The sequence below is a fragment of the Pygoscelis adeliae genome, unplaced genomic scaffold (assembly GCF_000699105.1).
Source record: "Pygoscelis adeliae isolate BGI_AS28 unplaced genomic scaffold, ASM69910v1 Scaffold157, whole genome shotgun sequence".
In the NCBI taxonomy this organism is placed as follows: Eukaryota; Metazoa; Chordata; class Aves; order Sphenisciformes; family Spheniscidae; genus Pygoscelis; species Pygoscelis adeliae.
Window position 1 is genome coordinate 1974247 of NW_008825107.1, and position 16186 is coordinate 1990432.

Consider the following 16186-nt stretch of genomic DNA (forward strand, 5'->3'; position numbering starts at 1 on the left):
TAAAGGTCTTTTCCAACCTAAAAGATTCTATGATTCTATGATTCTGTTCTATATATTTTTCAGCAGTTTCAAACTGCCAAAAAAGTGGTATTATTTCTCAAACAGGAAACAAATTAATGAAGGATATGAGAGGTAAATGAAAACATGTCACAGAATGAAAACATAGTTCAAAAGCTCTTTAATAAATTAAAAGTTACAAAAAGCAATTTACAGAGTGTTTTATGTATGTCACTACGATGAGGTTTTATTGGTGTGATATCATAATTTGGCTGCCTCTGATCCCTTTCTCTTGGCAGCTCTAGCTCCAAAGACATTACGTGCTGATCATGCCAGCTCAGAAAGCTGAGTGCCAGAGGTCTGCTTTGTTTGGGCAGCAATCAATGGGACTTGTAGGTTTACCTAGGAGCTTCCACATCAATTCTCCAAGCACCAGATCTTGGGCTCTTTCTTGTTTGACTTTAGTAATTGATTTTCTGCAGAGAAACTGAGTAAAAGCATCAGGATTTGCTGCCCAAATTGCATGGTTTTTAGTTGTTTTCCAAATTTCCCATGGAATTATGTGTGTTTACAAATGTATCCAGATTTTACTTTGAACTTTCTCCCCTCCTCTTGCCCTTAAAGATAAATGAATTCCTAAACATGTTTGTACTTGCAAATTCATAGGTTTATACATTTCATGCCACTTTAATCCCTATTAAATTAATCTGAAGTCATGTCAGGCCAACTATCCACAGTAAAATGGATTAGACAAGCCAGTTGATCAGATATAGAGATGATTCTGGGTGCTTTTTCTGTCTAGCCTCCATGCATTAAAAGTACTATTTTCATACAAATAATTTTGTTCTTTTTAATTCCTTTGTGATTAAGCTAATTCACAAATAACATTAGTTCTTAGAGAATCATTAGTGTAAAACAGAGCAGACAATGCTTTTAATTAGGGCTTTTCATACCTCCTCTATCTATTTGGTAATAAAATTACTTCTGTATTAATTGATTAGTTATTTTAATTTACACAGCAATAAGTGCTGATATACAGTGGCCATAAAATGTCTTTGTTACATAATTTTTAAAGTACAACTGATATTTGTTTCCTGGAGAAATGGAAGATGTTTTGTTTAAAAGCTTGGTGACGTATGTGCTGTAGCTCCTGATAATCCTTCTCACCAGAACATAATAGACCTCCAAGTGAATTTTAAGGAACCTAACATGTATTTCAATTTTATTTTTATTTCTACTACAAACTTTTGTATTGCTAAAGGAATACATAGGTTCTTTGGATGTCTGAAAATTATGTATAAGACCTTATTGAACAAAGAGAGTCTCAGATTGCAAAAGAATACTTATCTACTGAAAACTGAAGAAGTTCTGTGTTCTCAATTGCATTTGTATTTATGTTAGTTTTTGACACAAAGAAACAAGTTAAAATACTTCAGCTTACTGAAGTGAATAGTCGTTTAAAATGGTTGTTGGGAAACCAATTTTTCATGCATTTTTTAAACAGAACAAATCCACATTTGGAATAATGGATTAACATTATTAGACCATGCACAAAATCTCTGTTCAGGTGGCTATGTCAACATGAATATATGATTAAAATACTTCTAAAATCTTGCTTTCCACATTTCATTTTGAGAACAATGGCCTGATTTCTCAGCTACGCTAAGTTCTTCATATTGAAGGATAGAAATGGAAAGGGGGTTCAGACCGTTTAATTGTAAATCACCTCACTCAAATGGCCCCCTGTACTGCTTGGTGGACATAACACAGTGCTGGTGCAAATATTAATCAGGATCTGCTTCCTCTGCTTTTCCTCTGGAGAAGGAAAGCTGCTGGCCACATTGCCACATCCACGTCCCTTTGCAGCAAGGCAGCTGACTGATCCAGTGCCCTCCATGCCCACCCCCAACCTCTTACCCCTGTCCCTGGGGATGCCAGCCCCTCCCTCCAGCAGGAACGGGGCTTTCACACTCACTTCAATCCCACCATAATGTCATGCCATGGTTGGAAAATCAGCGGACAATACTCTGTCATTCTCCTTGTCAGTTGAAAGGTTTGTCATGTGGTACTGGCATGCATAAAATTATATGGTCCTCCCTTACATTTGTGTAAGAGTGGAAAATAAAAGAATTCAGGAGTTTTCTTCTCAAATTGCTGGTCTACCCTTCCTTGCCGTGCCTCAGGCCATGCTTTGGATCAAGAAGAGAAGAGCTGAGTGAAAGTGAAAACAAAAATGAAATCTCCCAATTGAAGTTTAGAGCAAAGTGTCTAATACTCAAAAAAGACCAATTTTGACTTTAAACTTGCAGCCTGTGTTAAGCAAGTTTACCACACTTGATCATAGCTGTTCATATTAACAGTCTTTTCTGAATGCTTCTCCAGCAACACACAAGCACAAGTAACTAAGAAAAAGCAAGAGTTAGTGAAATAATCTCCAGTGGTATCTCCCATCCCATGGTAAGCATATGCTCTAAAGCATAGAGAAAGGGCAGAATGGTTAACATCTGGGGGGAAGAATGACATTTACTACTGTACAATTCTATTTTCTCTTCCTTATCAATTGATGATGCATTAATCATTTAGAAATTTCTGAAGCCAGATATGTGTTTCCAGTTGAATTTATTTAGTTTATTTGTTTCTCAAAAAGAGGCCAGAAGACAAAAAATAGAATTTTTCCCCAACTAAAACCAACTTCATTGAGGCATTTATTTTTACAAGTTACAGCACTTCGACACAGAAAAATCATTAAGTGAATGTCACCCATTCTGCTCATTGTATGAGGCCAACATCCTCTAGGAAGAAAAAGGGAAAATAACATGCAATCATGTGGTCACAGGCTGCATATTTAGGGCATTTTGCAACTCCGGAATATTTGATTTTTGAAGACTTACCAATCCTTTAAGATAGTTTTTGCATGCCATGTTTATAACTCTGCTTTTGCCATCTTTCTTTCCCACACCTTTTGCCTCTCTTAGCTCTTGCTTTATATCTGCCCCAGGATTGAAATCTTTTAGGGCAGGAAACGTATCTATCTGAAAGTCTGGATGACAACCAGCATATAAACAGTATCACAACAGGTAAAATAATGGCAACCTGAGTTACCATTTTAAGCCATAAAAGCATATTATTTTAGGAAAGAGGAGGCATAGGAAGGTACACTCTTAAGAAAAATGTTATTATGGTGCTCAAAGTCTTAGCATTCATGAAAAAGAAAAAAGCTGATCTTATGGCTGAGTACTTGCTAGCTATTTTAGATTTTCTATATTTGGCAAGAGAAAATTAACAATGTAATTCCTTCCGTTCCACTTGGTATTGCTGGTGTAACTTTTCCTAAAGAAGTCAGCAAGGTGATGGAAACAAATTCTCAAAAATAAGGAAGAGTCAGATTGAACTTTTCTGGAGTATATAAGTGGTAACGCTACCCAGCATCTCCAATCCGTTGCATTGGGGAAGACTATATTAGGCATATACCAAGTATAGAATATGCCACGAATATGTCTAGTTACTGTCAAGGTGAGCTTTGCACTAAGCCTTCGTGAAAGTTTTAACCCAAACAATGATAATCAACAGAGGTAGTGACAAATGGAGAGGAAGTGGGGAAGAATAGTGACATTTGGTGCTGAACCATATGTGCGTGGTTTGAAAGACATGACTGAATTGTTTTTGGTGCTCTATTATTCTGACATTTAGAATGAGGCAAGTTTCCATTTCCATTAATGTACTGCCAACTCAAAGGGGAACTGTCGCAAATTTGAGACTAAAGAAAGCTGTTCCTCAAACTTCTCTTGAGCATAATCAATGCCCTCGCTAAGCAACAGAGTAGTGTCACAATGTAGACTCTGAATGATTATTATGCTTTTGCTTGTTGAATACAAGAATGTGTTTTATACCTTATGATGATATGGCATAAGCTGCTTTGACAAAAGACCATGAATTTATATATGAATGGAGAGCAACCAATGCAAATGAACTCTGTTGATCAAGATTTTCTGATTGCTAACCTGGCAAACATAACCACCGAGAAAGTGATCCAGCCTTAGTTGGAGGATGTTCAGGTGAAAGAACCTGAAAGCCTGAAATCTTTCCAAATTGTACCTAAAACCAAAAACTGTTTGGAGAAAAAGTACAATGATCATCAGTTTCCTTTATTGCTTTTTTAAGTCATTGCCTATCTGTACCAAAAGATTAAAAATAAAGAGGGAGAGGGAAAAGAGAGAGAGAGAGGAGAGGCTGAAGGTAGCACAAGGTGATTTAGGATCTGGTGAGGAGGCTCTGGACTCACAGGTTTGTCCCTCTTTGAAACAGCTCCTGGATGCTGAAATGTCCAGCTGGAAGCAGCTGTTTAGCTGCTTTACAAACAACGTGAATTCAAAGGACTCTCCTGACCTTGCACGATGACAGATGAGCACAATGCTAGCGACATCGCTCAGAGATCAAAACTGAAGGGATGATTTTTCTCAAAATTATCCATGTGAGTTTTCTTTACTAATGAATGTTTTCCCCTTGTGACTACTTAATCTCTGAAGCTTTGCTGGTAGTGGCTGAATTTCATTCTCTCTAGGAGGCAGTGACTGTTCTTCAGTAATGGAAAAAATCAGGCCTTGTATCAGCTCATTGCCATACTGATTGCATATGAAGTTATTTTTATTTGTTTGGTTGGGGGTTGGGGTTTTTTTGTTTAATCTGGCAGCAGTTTAGGAAAGTCTCCAGGTGATGAACCCCAGTTTTTGTGTAGCAGACATGGAGCTCAGTGTTTGCCATTTCACCTAGGAATAGCAGAAGAGCAAATGCACCAAGCTCTGTGCCCTGTTATCCCACTGAAGAGTGCTGAATCACAACCCCGGGCTGATCCCGCTTCCCAGATCCTCTTGCGCTCATTCCTGGAACTCTCCTCAGACCCCTCAGAAATTAATTTCCTTGCATGTTTCACAAATTTCCTTATGACCATACAGGGCCTTGGTACCATTATGTGCATTTTTTCTTTTTAGTTTGGACCAACTTCCTCATTTTTTATCAACTTGAATTTTGCAGCCCTTGTTGTGGCATTTTTCCATTCTGCTAGCATAAAAACGATAAGGAAATATATAAGAGTAAACACACTATGTATATACCTTGACTTTATAGAAATGAATTTGCTGCTAGAAAAGGTTCCAGGGCTGGCAGTCATGGCACCTGAAGCCCTTCATTCACCCACCGAGCAAGCAATATAAAGATTAAATGCTCTGTAATAAGCATGGAAGTGCAAGCTCCCTCTAAACACCTCTCCATTTGGTCTCAATATTGGACCTTTGGTGAAGAAACAGATCATACCATGAATAAGAGCTAAGAATAACCAGCAGAAATGCCAAGGGAGGGAGGCACAGTTTGAGTACAAATCACAGAATTTACCTTACAAAGAACACAAGCACAATCCCTAGAAGTGCTGGAGATTTGTGAACAGAACTCTCTTTAAACATTGGGTAAAATACAAATAATGAGTAAAACAATCTTACGTGAGATGGGTAAATAAATTGAAACCTAGAAAGCAGGAAAAAAAATGTACAAAGATGGACAATCTACTGGTCTGTCTGCAATGAACGCTGACAAAAATACAAGGTAACGATGCCTTCTGTGGAAATGGGCTGAAACTCCTATGCCATTTGACATAAGAAGTCGAGAAACTATCCACTGGAGCAGTTTCTCATAGTTATCATTCTGCTCTGCATTTCACTTGCTGCCATTTGGTCCACAGAAACCACCCACTGAACATTTGCCTTTGAAGTGCACCACCTTCTCCTATGTAGCGTGAGTGACTTCTTGGGTCTCTCTCAACTCGCCACAGACAGCTTTTGAAATCTCCAAGTTGTGAGTTACTTCTTTTATTTTTTGTAGAATTGCTGCAACATCTTATGTTCAAACCAGCAACCTTGGAGGGAAAGGACTGTTGGCTTGGGTTACCCAAACAAGACCAGACCAAGAGTGAATACAACGGTGATGGACAAATGCTCAGAGAATGGCTAACCTGCATTCAATCCTTTTCACACTCAGATGAGATACTTCCTATGCTGCAGACACTTACTACCCCAGATTTTGTTTAGGTAGGCTTTTTTTTTTCATATATTTGATTCACAATGTACAAAACACTGGAGAATTATGCAGGATTACAGTTTATTGCAGCTCACAGTACAATCTTTGACTCGCCAGAAAGTTTTCTCAGTCACCTAAGACCAGCCATTGCTCTGTATGAAGGTCACTGTGTTTTATATTCAGTGTTTCTATTATTAGTCTCCCAGTCAAACAGTTCTATTTCATCTGGCTGGCAGTTATCATTGTGTTATTTGATAAATCACTCACAAATCCTTTGCATTATGTTTGTGGTCCCTTTCTAGCAAGAAAACATTTGCTGCTGAATTCAGAACTATAAAGATCAGAAATTCCACAAGAAAAAAATTACATGCATGTATTACTGCCATTCTTAGGGACATAGCTGCTAAATATTTCTTAACTGGATTCTAGTGGAAGTTTTTCTTTATTTTTTAAAAGAAAGTCATTTCTGCCCATGCCTACTGTCTGGGTTATCATTTGAGATAACTTGCGGACCATGCTAACTTCCATATAGTTTGGATGAATTCATGGCACTGAATATTCATACGGCGTATGATACAGACGCTGAACCCAATTTAGTAAATGAATACTTGTAATTTCACCAAAGCCCCTCTGAGAGATTATTATGCAGATTTATGAAGGAATATTGCTGAAGCAATTCTTGGCTGTGTTTTCAGTCACTGAGGACTTAAAGTAGGTAAACCTAAAATAATTTCAGACTTATTTACTGTCACTGCTTTCATCTTCTGAACTTTTCTGACATTATTTCTCTCACTGGGTTGTATCCAACATCCCCTCCCCTGTCCTTGCCCTTGAGCAAAGAGCCAGCGTCACAACACCTACAAGTGTTGCCAAGTTACTCCCAACAATATCCTTGCTGCCATAATGCCAGCAATCTGTTCTAATCATGCTGCTGCAAAATTGCATTACAGGCAGAGGGATGTGTGGACACGGGCATGTGGGTAGTATCGCTCACCTGGAAAGACAGAGACCTACACACAACCAGATTGTGAGCAGACTCTCACACCTCTTCTATATGATGAAGATTACCTCACTATTTTGGGACCATCAACCTCGTAAAAGAAGGAATAATCAGGCTGACGAACGATGGAGATACTTGACCCAATAGTATGTTACAATGGAGATACTTGACCCAATAGTATGTTACAGTCCTTTAAAAATCAGCAAGTGTGCTCTAAGTTGTTCTCTGCGTTACTGATTTTACAGGCAGTATCTTTTTTAAAGTGTAACAGACCCACGTATCTTTGCAGCAGCCTCCCATACCCACTGTATCACCTTCAACTTCATCCCTCTGTGTGTCAGAAAGAAAATTCATTGCTACTTGCTAAATGTCTCTTAAAATAACATTCTATCCTCTGACATTGCTACCAAAAATAATAATTAAAAAAATAGATCAGTATCCCTAACTCTAGTCAATGTTACCTTTCCTGCCCCACTCAGAAAGGGAATTAGTCACCACTGGACTATCTCAGCTTGCTAATGAGCACGGAGCCAGATCCTGAATCCTTATTCATATTGCATCATTCGTTCCTCAGCAATAGGAGTCCTACCTCACAGGAGATGAAGTAAAACATGGGTAAAGTCTTTGGGATGTGGCCCACAGGCTTCAGAAGGCTACAGCAATAGTTAAATTTTAGCATACTGTAAATACCACAGTTCTCGGTTACATTTCTTGGTATACAATATAGTAACATATGCTACATGGAAGTGAATTGTAAAGGCCAACTTCTGCTCTTGGATTCAAATCTCCTTGACTTCAGTGAGACTGCAGAGCAAGGGAGCCCTGTGACACCTGCAAGCAGCGAGTAACCATGGCAAAGTCTCCATGGGGGAGCCAAGGGAAAGATCAGCAGACAATTCCTGGTTTCTTGTGCTTCTTGTAAATTTTAACACTGTGGCTCGTTTTAGCCATGTTTCGTGTGGTGAACATGCACATGTACATCTTGAACTCCTTTTACAAATTAGTATGCGTTAGAATAAGGCAAGTGAAGCCTACAGGCCAAAAAGCTAGAAAATCTGCATGTCAGAGAGACATAGCAATAAAAGAAAAGAGCTGGAGAGAGACGATGATGGGAAAGAGCAAGAGAGCTGGTGCAAAGCACCTATTTTTCTTTTTTTTTTTTAAACAATAGTTTATTAATTTATTTCAAAAGGTTTTCCTGTTTTGTCATTATCCATTTTTTCTTCACATTTCTTATTTTTTCCTGGATTCATTTTCTGTCTTCATTCCCTGATCCTCTGTCTTTTTCTTCTCGTTACTCTGTGCTTGATTGACTGTCAAGTTAGATATGGGAAGAGGGAACTATCTTTGAAAATGTCAAAGAGTAACTGCGAAAAGACACATATTTGCACACTTTACAGGAAACATGTTCAACTCTACACAGATAGAATCCAAGATACTGAGGTACAGAAAAGTAATTGAAGAAATCCTCCTCCTTTCTACTCTGCAATCACTAAACTATCACTATCACAAGTAAAGCACAAGATGATTGAAAGTTAAGGATGGGTCCAACCACTCAGTACTGTGTGAGTGAAAATAACAAAAGCCAAGCCGCAATTTTTGGAGAGTGAGTCATGGCTGTAATTGACTTGACTAGACCAATAAATTGCACATGGCTTAAGGAAGTTTTTCTCATTGTCAGGAAATTCCCCTTCACTTGCTGCATGTCTTCAATAGGACCAGTAAATATCGCAAGGTTTGGAAGGTTTGAGAGGAGCTTTCCTCAGGCACTGCTGGGCTTTTATTGCCTTTTAAACAGAATCAGTCAAAACCCCGTGAACTGCAAATAAGCGGCACTGTTTAACATCTCTGTGCCAGGAATTAATGATGTTGTTCCACAAAACATCACCCCAGTCTTCTCTCAGGAGCCCTTTCCAACTCCCATCTCAGATAAAAATACAAGGCTTGCAACATCTGAAGGTAGAACTGACTGCCTGACTCACAATCAGCTTGGCTTGAGGATCATTATTTATGGATGTTAATAAGAAGGAGTTTGAGGTAGTTCTCTCAGCTAGTCCATTGCCAGGACTCCACCTGCCAGCTGCAGGGGCCAGACACCATTCTGCAGCATTTGGAAAGCTGGGCTTGGTGGGCAGAGATTGGGAAGGCAGAGGTTATTCAAAAGCATATAAAGAATTTTGGTAGAGCTACGATATATTTTCTCTACCTTTATAATGCAGTACTTTCATAAAGGGTGATGAAACTTTTTAAATGCAATAGTCCCAAGTAGCAATGACAAGGTTGTATATTATTCTTTTATTTACAGTAAAGCTCATGCTTGAGGGGTGCCAACCTTCTAACTCCTGGTACAACCTGCTTTCCTGCTGCTCTTCCAATGGACCATGGATATTTTTGTCAATTTCTTCTCCTCCTCTAGAAATGTACAGAAGAAAGTATTAAGCTAATATACTGGCTGAAATTTTGGGGAGATATTAATTATTACAGGACATTATTCTTGGCTCACATCACCAAGTTGCGTTGGAGTTGGGACAATCCACACAGTCGTAAGCCAGTACTCGTCTCCGTCCATCATCTTTCAGAAAGTCAAATGGCTTCACTGTATGTGGTTTCTGACCTGGGCCAGCGCTGAACTAGATGAGAGGCCTAATGGCTGCTGTATATAGCCAGCTGGCTATGCCAGCCATGCTTCCCACCTAACCTGCTCAGAATACAAGGCATAGTCAAAGTTTTACTGACTCCTAGGAAGAGTGCTATACTCCAGCTCTGGAGCTCCTTCTTGCTTCAGCAAAGAATAAAGAAAAATTGTTGGTAATGTTCTGAAAGTGAAACCTATATTTTTGCTTGAATAGGTACACAATAGGAGGCAGCAAAGGAGGAAATTCCAGATACAGTACATTTACAGTAAGTACAAAATACTTACCACAGAATGCCCCCAGTAATTCATCCAGCCCAATATAGTAAACCCCTTCAAGCTGTCACACACAGGAAGTGTAGAAATTAGAGAAAAAGAAAACATGAGAGCATCCAAAGTCTACTTTCTTTCCGACATTCATTTCTATTCAGTGATCATTTTATGATCTCCTTAATTTCAGAGTTCATTTATCCACCAAAGCAGAACAAATCTCTTGCTCTTCAGTTGAGGCCAATCTTTTTGCTTTGTACATTAAGCTCTGCTGTATTGTCTGACATTAAGCTTTTCACTAGATAGCATATACCCAGAGCATGTATTATTTCAGGTAGTTGTAGTAATGCCAAACCGTAGAACATCAGATGTATTTTTAATTTGAAGAGGGTGTTTCTGTAATGAAGACAGGAGCTTGAACATAACAGAGCAGTTTTATGTCTTACAAGTAGCTTCTTTTAAAAAAAAAATTCTTTGAGATTTAAAAACCAAGTCTGAGGCATCATACATAAGCAAAATCTGTTACTATGGATTTATTGGCAGTGTTTGTAATATAAATGCAGTTTTCATTTTGTCCAAATGACCAAAAAAAATTGTATGCAAGTATACTTCTAGATACAAAAGCTGCAGTCAGAGTCTCATCTGGGTCATATAAAGCCCACTGAGATCTGCTTTAAGATCTAACTGAGGTTTTTAGAAACCTTTTCCTTCTGTTTGTACAAATTGTTTCTCACACAAATAGTGTGCTTTCTAGTGGAAACTCACAAGGTTCTAGAGCATGCAAACCTAACACTTGCTGCTCTCCATGAAAACTTAGAGTCTAGAAAAAAATCAGTTACTGAAGAATTTATGAAAAGTGGAAAAAGTGATGTGAGTACAGCTGCAGGAAATTAATTTTATAATCTAAATATCTGCTCAAGATTTTTTAATAATAACCACCTAGTTTTAATGAGGTCATTTTCATATTGCTCATTCTATATTCCTGAATAACTACCTGACTGTTTGTTAGAAGTACTTGCAATATTATTTAAATGAAGCAAACCCATTCATTTTCATTCTTTTCCACCTCAACAAGATTTGTCTTTTTTGACTCTGAAAAGCCCATACACTTCTGCTAGTCAATCCTCTCAAAACATTGTGTGAAGATGTTCAGTAAATCCCAAATACACCTTACTACCCCGCTAACGCCATCCATCATAGTTTGCTCTCTAATATCAATCTTCTCCTGTCTCTGTTTGCACTTGGTACCAGAAGGAGCTTCGAGAAGGTGACCTGCATGACTCCTATCTTAAGTTATCTGCTGTGGTCCCAGAAGTGATTCATGATCATATCAAATCTATCTCCCTGGTGCTGTTTTGTCCTTAAGGCATCGGCAATTGCAGAGACTGACTAGAGACTCCAATCAACCATCTGGTGTCTGCCAACTGTAGTGTCTAGTCAGGTTACACTGAATGCAAAGAGAAATGTGTTTTGTATTTGGAGCCTTAATACGCTCATCTCTTCCCATGGGCCAAGCAGAATATTAGCGGTTGCAACTCTAAAAGGCTGGGATGGCAGCGGAAGAAAACCTTAGATTCAAAAAGAATATTTAAAGTCAGCTTTAAAGCTTGACTGAATGGAAGTGCTAGTACAACGTACGCAGCAGCTCTGTACTGGCAAAGTATGGATTTAATAAGCGATGGGACTTTTTCCATCAGTTCTTTCAACAATTTTATTTTTTAATTGTAATTTGCCTATCTATATGTGACTAGAATGTTGTTAAGGGAGCTCATTTTTTTCTTTAAACTCTGCTTGTCCTCTAAATAATAAAAAGGAAATACTAGAAGTCTGAAAAACTCATTATATGCCTTTTGCCAAATATTTTTCAGAGCAGGCTGCATCAATCTGTGCCTTGCATAGACTATTTTACTCCGTGTATTTTGAGATGAGCCTTCCCCCCTAGATCTCTCCCTTTTCCTTTGTCCCCTCCCAAGGATACCACACAACTGGAAATACAAATGCTTTTGCCAGACCCAGTCTTACCACATTACTGCCACGTGAAAAGTCTTGTTAGTTACAAGCCCTTAATAATAAGCTTCTTACTCAGCTGGTTTCCTTCTACCATGACAAGTTTTATCACGGGCTTGCTCAATCGCAGCAGCCAAGTGCCTGAAGTGGCCATTTAGGGAATTATTTTTCAAAGGTGGCAACACTATCTATCTGCCTCGGTACTATGTGCTTCTAGGCAGAGGGCACTAAGGCCATGTCCTCCATGGTATTTTGGTGCCTCAGTGTCCCATCCTTGAATACCAGAAGCAGTCATTGCATCCTTGAACCGCAATTTTCATAATACCACTCGCTCTTGAGTTATGTGCACAGGCTGATTTGATGGGTAATATCGCCCATGGGCTTGAAACTGGCCAGGAAAGTGCTGTGGGATTTTCATCATTTTTACTGATTGCGATATGAACCATAAACTGGCATTATATTCACTATTTTGTTTCTACAAATTAAAAAACAGACACAGGGCAGCTGCCCTGCAGGACACAGCAAGTTAGCCATGGACCCATTTGATTTAAGCCAGAGGGAAAGCCAGGCTGGCCACAGCAGTGCTGGTCATCCTGTGCAGGATGATGACAGCATCTGCAGGGGTACATCTTCTCCCATGCCCCCAGACATCCCCTTCCCCCGGGGACAACAGAGTGGCAGGAGAGCTTCTGACTCTGGAGGGGTTTCCCTGTGTGCCCACCCACTTTCCAGCCTCCCAGGGCTGGGGCCGGGTCCTGTCCTTCAACCGAGCCTGACCTTGATGGCCAGAATTTGGCCGTTAAGGCGGCAGGATGTGATAAACAGCCAAGGTTTAAATACCTGCTCGAACTGGTGCAGAGCAAGGCTTTGAGCCTGCAGCTCCCAAGCCCCGGGGGAGCACCTCATTTACTTGCCTGCTCTCCATTCTGCCTCCCTCTCTGCCCCCGACTGAGATCTGAAATTTCATCCAACACCTGACAAGCATCTGGCCTGAGATTTGGTCAGAAAAATGTGCTTTCTCACAGAAGCTGGGTTTTTATACAGTTACCTGGCCAGTTCTACTCGGGTTTAAGATGACGATTAAAGCTCAGGTTCCTGCTTATATCTGTTGTTAAAAATTTATTAATTTATTAATGTAAAGTTTTGCCTTTTACATCAGGGTAAATAAGGAATATCTCTGCCTGTCAGAGGAAACATAGTCCAGCGGAGGCACAAATGGAACAAGAATAAACAATTTCTCATCAAATTATGGAGGGAAAACACAGAAAAGTTTGCTGTTCCATTTGATACCATATAAATTCTCCTTTAGGACATACAGATATGAACAGAGGCTGAAGTTTTGGATTGATTCTTATTTTGCTTACTCAGCTTGCCTGTCTCTTTTAAGGAAAAATGTCCGCAGTGAAGTCTAGCTAGAAAACAAAAGTGAACTATGTTTTTTAACCGAGCACAGAAAATCATAAGAAATCAAGCTCTTAACTTCTGAGAGCAACCTCCTCAACACCAGCATGTTGAGATCAGCTTATCAGACCTCTTCATTTGCTAGATTTTAACCAGGGCTGTCCATGTGTCACACACTTCCAGAGCACAGCTTTGTCCAAAAGTAAAACGCCAAAACAGCTAGAACGGCAACAATAATAAATCCTAGGGAGGCAGTTCAGACTATATTTACTATATACCATCTGCACCGAGCCCTGAGAGACATTATGTTCCACATTCCCTGTCTGTACTACGGAGAGCTTTTCTGATGTGTAAACCATCATTTATCTTGTCTTTGATTCCCTTCATGTGACCTTTTTCAGAGTATGGCAGTATAACATCCTTGCTATGGCAGGCTCTGAGACCATTTGAGGACAGGCCTCATAAAGCCTGCCTTTAACATTAATCGATCACTTTATTATGGAAGTAAATCAAAGCAGTTAAACTAAGGTCTTCTGGGAGTTGAAGGTCAAACAGGGAAAAACAAACTTTATTCTGGGAAGAACATGAAAAATTCTTTCAGCCCCATCCCTTTGTTCTTTGCCTTAGAGGCATGACAAAAGCACATACTACACACACCATTTAGCGAAGTATGAAAGAAAATATACGTCAATATACACAAAGTGTTTGTCTGCATCTCATCACCTCTTCATCTCTTTATTTCAAGCAGTTTTGTAAAGCCCTTCTTTCATGTCCTGGAAAGCAGAGGCTGGAGAGAGGGGGTGATAGAGGAGAGGTACAGACCTACTTGCCTTCCTGGCAGCTTGACTAGAGAGGCAGAGGAAAGGAGGAGCAACTGATGCAGAGGAAGGCTTTAGCAGATCTGGTCTTTATTCATTGCTGCCCCGTACCTTCACCGATATATTTTAGGAAGTGCAAGAAGGACCTCCACACCTGTGTGTACAGAGTCTGCAGGAGCACAGGTACAGCTGTAGGTGCAGGTGAACTTATAAATGTTTTCAGAGAGGAAATTCAGCTTAAAGAACTTTTACAAATAAGAAAATCCGCAACTTCAGTCTTCCTTTGCTCTGCAGAGCTGGATAAACCAACAGCCAACATTGCTTCTTCCCATCTTCTAGCTAGCACAGAGAGATATTCCTCTGCCACAGCCAAGCTTCTCTGTGGTGCCCCAGACAAGAGTGGCCTCAGCACTTTATTACTGTAACCCTCTATATCTTGAACTAAACCCGTAATGCTTGAAAAAGCACCACAAGACTGAGTAATAGGGCTGTGTGAGAAGGAGAGCCCAGCAGAAAGCTGCTGCTTCACTGTGTGCCCAGCTCAAGGTGATGCTGATGCCCAGGACTTGCTCCTTCCCCACCAGCTGCAGTGCCTGAGGGGCTGCCTACATATCCCCAGCCTGCAGGAAACACTGCCTCTGCTTGGCAAGCACATGTGAAACTTTGAAAAGCTGTCCCTTCCCACGTTGGCAATGGGACAGAACAGCAAGAGTAGTTGCACAGAGGAGGATGCCCCCTGAGCATGACAGCGAGCTGTCTGCCAGCCAAGGGCACACAAGCAGAGACTTTAACATCACCTTGGACCAATCTCTAATTTCTGTGCCTCAGTTTTCCCTTGCTGAAATTAGGAATATCAAATGTATTTTTTTTCCTGTTTTTCCTGTTTCATTTGTATGGTTCGTTTTAAAGAAAAAAGTCCTCAGCACTGACTTTTAGCCTTGTATTCTTCAAGCCCTGTGATCCGAGGTTGAAGTGTTTCCTTGTTTTGCTTTTTGACTTACCTTGGATTTTTCAAGGCTTTACAAACACACAGGCACACCCAAATGACACAGGAGGGTGTTGGTCAGTAATGAGTTTTCTAGTCAGGGGAACCTGCCAGTTTAATTTATTTCTTTGTAAGAGCCATTTTTTAAACACAGAAATTTGCTGACATAGTAAGTAATATGAGTGCAAGCACCAATCAACTATCACTTAGTGTATTTAGCATGCTGAAAAGTGTGCCACTCACTTTAAAGAACACATGTGAAGACGTTGTCCCTGTCCTAAAGTATCCAAAATTTAAAGGTAGACATTTGGTGACACAGGAGGGTAAAGCATCACTGGGAGCAGGCAGGGTTAGGAGAGGCAAAGGTTACAAAATAAGATGATGCCAGTGATCAGTTGTGGAATGTTCTTATCTTGGCATCTCCATTAGAAACGTAATAAATAAGCTTATTTTAATGGGATTAGAGCAACAGTTGACTCACAGATGAGGTAACCACTCAGGAAAAATGTGCATGTGAAGGAAGTGATTCTCAGCCCCAGGAAGCAAGACACAACCTCCAGGGAGGTTTCTGGAATGCGTCGATGATAACTTCCTTCTCCAAGTGATAGAGGAGCCAACGAGGAGAGGTGCTGTGCTGGACCTTGTTCTCACCAACAAGGAGGGGCTGGTGGGGAATGTGAAGCTCAAGGGCAGCCTGGGCTGCAGTGACCATGAAATGGTGGAGTTCAATATCCTTAGGGCACCAAGGAGGGCGCACAGCAAGCTCACTACCCTGGACTTCAGGAGAGCAGACTTTGGCCTCTTCAGGGGGATAAAGCCCTGGAGAGAAGAGGAGCCCAAGAAAGCTGGGTAATATTCAAGGATCACCTCCTTCAAGCTCAGGAGTGATGCATCCCAACAAAGAGGAAGTCAACCAAAAATGCCAGGAGGCCTGCATGGATGAACAAGGAGCTCCTGGACAAACTCAAACACAAAAAGGAAGCCTACAGAGGGTGGAAGCAAGGACAGGT